This window comes from Psammomys obesus, unplaced genomic scaffold (assembly GCF_907164565.1).
Source record: "Psammomys obesus unplaced genomic scaffold, mPsaObe1.curated_primary_1811, whole genome shotgun sequence".
Taxonomy (NCBI): domain Eukaryota; kingdom Metazoa; phylum Chordata; class Mammalia; order Rodentia; family Muridae; genus Psammomys; species Psammomys obesus.
The window spans coordinates 9,384,113-9,391,103 of NW_026596143.1; positions in this window are offsets into that span (position 1 = coordinate 9,384,113).

Here is a 6,991-nt window from a genome sequence, read left to right on the forward strand (position 1 = left end):
GTGTGTGTGTGTGTGTGTGTGTGTGTGTGTGTGTGTGTGTGTGTGTGTGTGTGTTGGAGAACACTCAGCTATCTTGCATTCCTGTAATGGAAATGAGTTTTCTAGGTAGAGGATTCCACAATCAGACAAAATTAGCTTTTCTACATTTTATTACAATTTTTTAAAGGAAAGTCTAGTGATTTGGAGAGCATGCTTAGGAGTGAAATGCCTGGTTTTAAATCTGTGTTTTGTCTTGATCTGGAGGACTCTAGAGAAGTTACCTGTCCTCTCTAAGTGTCTGAATTTTTTTTTCCTTTGTAAAATGAGAACAAAATACTCTTTTATATCTCTGATGGGAGTGGATAAGTTTGTGTAGATCCACTTCCATAGATTCTGACTTACTCTGACTCATGGTAAGTACCTGATGAATTAGCAGGGGCCTTCGAGAAAGTCCCGGTATCCCTAAAGCCTCCAAGAAGGAATGTAAGGAGCCATCAGGGCCATGATAAATTATGAAGTCCACCTGCATGGCCTTCGCATTTCTCCAGCTTCCAGCGAATGTCTGCAAGTTTTGTTCTGTTTTATTTTTGAAATAGGGTCTTGCTACATAGCCAGGCTAGCCTTGAACTCAGTCTCCCTCCCTCAGCCTGTAAGGTGTGAGGATTTTGGGTGTGGCCACAGTTGTAACCAGCTTAAATTCCATTGAGAGCTACCTTAGTTCTTAGCATAACTATGGCTCCTCTGTTAACACCTGCTGTCACCTTTAGCATATCAGAAGCCATGCTGCCTTCAAGTCTCCACCATAAGGTAAAATTAAGTTCAAGTTCTCAGGATGTGCCTGAGACCAGGATACAATTCAATAGTTCAATACTTGCTAGTTAAATCAAACAATAGATGATAAATGCATATTCTGCTTGAATTAAAGATCACACATCCTGCTATGTTCCTTACTCCCAGAAAGCTGGAAAGCCCCCAAGAGCTCCCCTAACCTAAATCCCAGCCAATCAGCTTTAAGTGCTTTGTCCAGCTGCCTAGATATAACACAATACACACTGGAACAAAATTGATTATGTTTAGCTAGTCAACATGATATAATGCTGCCCCATCCCACTCCCTACACCTGGTTACCTGGTTGTTACCTGGTTACAGTTTTTCATATATTTAAAAAAAAAAAAAAAAGAAAAAAACAATCTGACTCCTGAGTCCAGATTATGGCCCTGAACAGTCAGTTTTTGTTCAACATTCAATAAACGTCCATCAATCTTAGTCTGCTGTTCGAGTGGTCAGTGTGCGCCCATTCCTGAACCCATAACAGCCACCACTCTTCTTGGAATGTTTGCAGGTTATAGTCCTTTCGTTATAGCACTCCCATCTTCTAGCTCTTGGCTCAAGTTTCATCTTTGTGATGTCCTTTGTACTCTTGGATTTCTTCATTCAGTCCACAGCCATGACACACACATAGCAGTGGTGCTCTAGGACACCCTATCCCTCACAGTCCTTGACTCTTTCAGAAAGGAGCACAAGGCAAAGGAAAACTCCAGACGTGTAGCTCCAAGGAAGGCCGGTGCCTCTTAGCCTTTCTGGCCTGTCTTAGCTAGGGTTTCTATTGCTGAGACAAAACACCACGACCAAAAAGCAAATTGGAGAGGAAAGAGTTTATTCACCTTACACTTCCACAGTATTGTTCATCATTGAAGAAAGTCAGGACAGGAACTCAAGCAGGGCAGGAACCTGGAGTCAGGAGCTCATGCAGAGGGCATGAAGAGGTGCTGCTTACTGGCTTGTTCCCTGTGGCTGGCTCAACCTTCTTTCTTATAGAATCCAGGACCACCGGCCCAGGGGGCACCTCCCACCATGGACTGGACCCTCCCACATTGCTCACTGGTAGAGAGTATAACTTACAGCTTGCTCTCGTGGAGGCATTTTCTCAACTGAGGCTCCTTCCTCTCTGATGAGTCCAGCTTTTGTCCTTAGAAAAACACATTCTCACATGCACATAAAACGTATATGCAATGTCAGGAGCTCTTAGACCCCCTTCTGGTATTTCCTCAGTATCTGAGAGACCCTGATAGAACAGATCCCATCTTCATTACCTTCCCAAGCCATCACCCCAGAGTCACAGCAACAGGGAAACAAGCCTCTACTCCTCTCTGACTTCACCTGAGCAGAAGGCACCAATTCAGGGATATAAGCACTGCCTGTAGAAAGGTGAGAACACAGCAAGCAACCAACCATGGCTTAAGCACAGCCCTTGGGCAGTGGAGAAACTTCAAAGCAGGAGGTTCTGAGCTTGCAGAAGCTTCACAGTTTTAATAAATCCTCAGTAGGGAAGCACTGGCAGCTTCCCTGGACCTGGCAGGGGTAACTGACAGTGAAGAGGCAGCCCTAAAATCCTGCTAGGACTATGGCAAAAAGTGCTCTGAAGATTGGCTATGCAGTTTTATGTGTGTTTCACCAAGATGAATGGACAAATAAAAAGATAGGAAAGAACATGACTGCTCCTAGGTATGGTGAAGGAGATCACTTATTGTAGATAAAAGGGAGAGCATAGCCAGAGGCAGGGACATTGGGAGATGTCCAGAGTGGACATGCCCCTGAGCCAAATGAGAAGAGGGGGAAGGGGCAGGGAGAGTAGAGGGGGGAGCCAGATGCAATAGCCATGAGGGCAAAAGGGAAGAAAAGGTATCAGGTAACCAAAAGGGCTGGATTACATATGGAAGAGCCTCCAGGGAAAAGCCAACACACTTCCTGGGATTCTCAGGGTAGAAGGCAGGCCATACCCTGTCACAGGCAGGGACTGAGGCAATCTAGGAGAACCTAAGAGCCAGGTCCACTTTGATATGTTACATAGGCATCTCAGGCATTTGTCCCAAGGTTTGAGACTTAACACAAAACAGTTCACTTTGAGATGGTATACTACTATGTAACTTAGGCTGTGCTGGAATTCACTGTGTGTCCAGGCTGACCTCAAGATCCTACTGCCCACAAATCCAGAAGACTTGGAATGCATGGGCTACCATGCATGATCTTGGGTTTTACCACAGCTGTGGCAACACAGTGACACACTGTCCTAAAAAATACTCTCTCTCTTCCTTCCTTTTTGGTGTGTGTGTACATTCAAGCCATAGTGCATGTGTGGAGATCAGAGAACAACTTTCCAGAGTCAGTTCTCTCCTTCCATTATATGCGGCTTGGAGAGCAAATCTGGGTCATCGGGCTACCTTGCCAGCCCAGAGTTTTTCATGACTTTGAGAAAAGCTCCCGGGTCTGGGATTGGAATATAGTTGGCACAGTGCCTACCTAGCAGGCACAAAGCCCTGGGTTCCATCCCTAGCAGCAAAGCACACAAGCAAATAAACAACAGACAACCACGAATGTAGGAACACAAACTTGTTACCCCAGAAGTCGGAAGTTCAAGGGATCAAAAAGATCTCCCAGCTACTCAGAACTCGTGAGGCATAGGCTTCACAGCCTAGGCTATGGAAGGCATGTCTTAAAGAGAAAGCAGGACCTGTGGGTGGGTGGGGATCTCGGCAATAACCCTCCCAGATATTTTAGGGTCAGTCACTACAGAGTCAGTGGCAGAATTTCGGTCTGTGAGCTGTTTATTCAGTATTAAGCTGACGATGCCATGCTGGGGGGCGGGGGCACACTGTAGTCCAGCCCAGGGAAGAAACACAGAGCTATGGGAAGTCAATGGGGTTTGTGGAAAGGGTTTACAATGGCCCACAGGTTTGGCCCACCTTCCTTTTCTCTGCCTTGAGACTTGAGACAGCAGGTGGCGATGTTTAGCAAACTTGGTCACTGGCAAGAAACCTGAACTTTGAACTTGAGACTTTGTTACCTATAGCCTGGTAACCACCTTTTATGACCACAGCCAAATATGGTGCTGGACATAGTGCTCTTCTTCCTCTTTAAGATTTTCAGAGTTCCTCATTGGGTCCCAGGAAGGAAGGCAGCTGGGATCTGTGATCACAAGAATGAGAGAGTTGGGAGGGGAAGGGTTGTACGCTCACCTGAGCATGTGTGTGCGTGTGTGCGTGTGTGCGTGTGTGTATGTGTGTGTGTTCTATTTTCAAATGCTTCCGGAATGCAGTCTGCTGAAGTCCTGGGTGGAGGCAACCTGAAGTCTTTCTGGAGAGGTGAAACAGAGGCATCTCCATGCTTGCTCTGCCCAACACACAGCACCTTCAGTAGCTCTGCCAGTTCCTCGTGGTCTTGGATTTGCCACCTTTCCTCAGAAAGCCAAATTTGGGGCTGAGTGGTGGTGGCACACATCTTTAATTCCAGCACTCAAGAGGCAAAAGGCAGTCAGATTTCTGAGTTTGAAGCCAGCCCGGACTACAGAGCGAGATCCAGGTCAGCCAGAGCTACACAGAGAAACCCTGTCTCAAAACAAAACAAAAGAAGGAAAACAATGTCTTTCTTTGTGCAAAACACTCATAAACATAGAAAATAAAAGAGTCAGGGGCTGGTAAGATAGTTCAACAGGTAACCATGTTCACTGCCAAGCCTGATGACCTGAGTTCAATCTCCAGAAGAGACTGATGGTGTAACCTGACTTTACAGTCATCTGTCCAGCCTGGTAACCAGGATGCAATATTAGATTCCCTGGAGCTGAAGTTATAGGTGGCTGTGAATTGTAGCATGTGGGTGCTGGGAACTGAGCGCAGTCCTCTGTTAGAGCAGCCAGTGCTCTTAACCGATGACCCATATCCTCAGCCCCTCTGTCTTTTACTGGGTGGGAGTCGGGTGGGAGTGTGCGCGAGTGTGCACTGGAAGCTTCGGGACAACTTCTGGGAGCTGGGTCTCTCCTTCTGTCCTGTGAGTCCCGGAGATGGAAGCCTGGTCATCAGACCTGGCAGCAAGCACCTTTACCCACTGAGCCGTCTGCTTGGCCCCTTAGATGTTTAACTCCCAGATTTGTTTTGTTTATTTGTTTCAGCAAAGACTAGACAGGTCCAGAAGGCATGAGCGAGTAGTGGGTGGCCTGTGGTACCTTCAGGAGGGTCAGAGCCTTGAAGTCTCTTAAGGCCCATGAATTAGTCTTTGATTAGCTTTCGGGGGCTTTGTTTCCACTTGGTTATGCTAACCTCTGTGGTTCCTGCTTTCTTCCCTAAGTTCTTCCTCTCCATGATTTCCTCCATTTGTGTTTTCTTTAACTTTTCCAATTCTATCTTCAGATCTTGAAGATAGAATTTTTGTTTTGTTGACTCCCTTCACCTGTCTGACTGTATTTTCCTGCTTTTCCTTCAATTCCCTCACCTGTTTGTTTGAACATTCCTCTGTTTCTTTTATTTCTTTCAGTGATTTAATAGTTTCCTCTCTGAAGACCACAAACTGTTTGGCTGCCTCTTCCTGTATTTCTTTACAGATGGCCATAATCTGTTTGACTTTATCTTCCTCTATTTCTTTACGATTTTTATTTGTTTCCTCCATGATCCTCTTCATAAGCATAGATGTAAGGTCATCTTCTCGAATTTCACTTATGTTAGGGTGTCCAGGGCTACTTGCACCTGGATAACTAGGTTCTGGAGATGCCATATTGCTTTGGCTTTTGTTGGTTGTGTTTTTACGCCGGCCTCTACCCATCTGGCTGTCTCAGATGTTGGCTGTTACTTTCTGGTGCCTACTGGAATCCTGTGGTGGGGAGAATCCCTCTGGCAGGAAGATGGTTGTTCCTGAAGGAAGCCTCCTCGGCTTTTTGGGTGTGGTCACCGAATGGCTGGTGCTTCCCAGGGATTTGCCACAGCTCACCTCAGATGTATGGACCTGTGTAGTAACTGGGGTCATTGGTAGACAGGGGGACTCTCCTCTCACCAGGAGAAGTCCTGGAGACAGCTGCCCTGCCACTGGGTTTCTTGCTCTGAATTTAGTGAACTGTCACTGCTGCCCTTATACTGTGTTTGCTGGGTGCAGCCCTCTTGAAGAACCAGGGAGCCCGCAGTTTGGTCATTTTAGCTAGAGAGACAGGTTGTGCCTTGGAACAGTGTCTGGGGGCTGATCCTGTGGGTCCCAGGCTTCTGTAGGTCTGATGTTGGAGCTCTGTACCCCAGTACCCAAGCGGTAATCAGTGGCAGGTGAGTACAGCACACAGGCGTGTGGCAGGAGGCTAGAGCCCGAGCCAGTGGGAACCCAGGAACTTTTCCAGGGTTTAGCTGGGTGTCCTGAGGTCAGACCAGATGTTTCCCTCACAGTGGGGTTTCCTCCCAACGGGGAAACCCAGTCTCTGGTGCTTTGGGGCCCACAGTTTTTTCTGGGGTGGTGAGTCGTGTGTACAGGTTCTGGGATGGTGGCTCAGTGCCTGCTTGAGTCCAGGACCTTTTCCAGGTGTGTGGGTGACCTGAGGTCAATTCTGACTTCTTCCTTCACTAGACTGGAAAACCCAGCCTGTGGTGTCGTGAGGTCCACAGTTCAGTCTGGGACGTGATCAGAGCACCCAAGTGTGTAGCTCTGGGCTGGCGACCGAGCACCTGCTGGAACCGGGAACTCTTCCTCAGGTTAGCTCGGTAACCTGAGAATGGATCCGATTACTTCTCACACTGTGGGGTTTCCTCTCACCTGGGAAACGAAATCGCTGGTGTTTTAGTGCCCACAGTTCGGTCCGTTGGTCACTATGCAGTCACTGCGGTCCTGCTCCTCAGACACAGTCTCCTCCCGGTGCCACCATCTTGGATCCTCTCCCCAACCCCTTGTTTCTGATTGGAAGACAGGGTTCTGGGAAGTGAAAACAGCGCTGGTTTGACAGTCCCAGCAAATTCTAAAGCAGCAAGGATGCTGAAGCCTTCAGAGGTCGCAGCACACTGGTCTCAAGTCCACCTTGTTGGCCTCTGCTTGCCTTTCTCAGTGCTCTGGTTTATACAGCTTAACTTCATGTATGTGGTTTGGAGACATCCTTGAATCATTTTGTGGAATAGGGAAGGGGAAGAAAACGAACAGAAAGAAAACATCATCTCTTAAAGGATTAGAGATGATAATGGCTGAACGATGTGTTAATATAAGAAACTGTCAT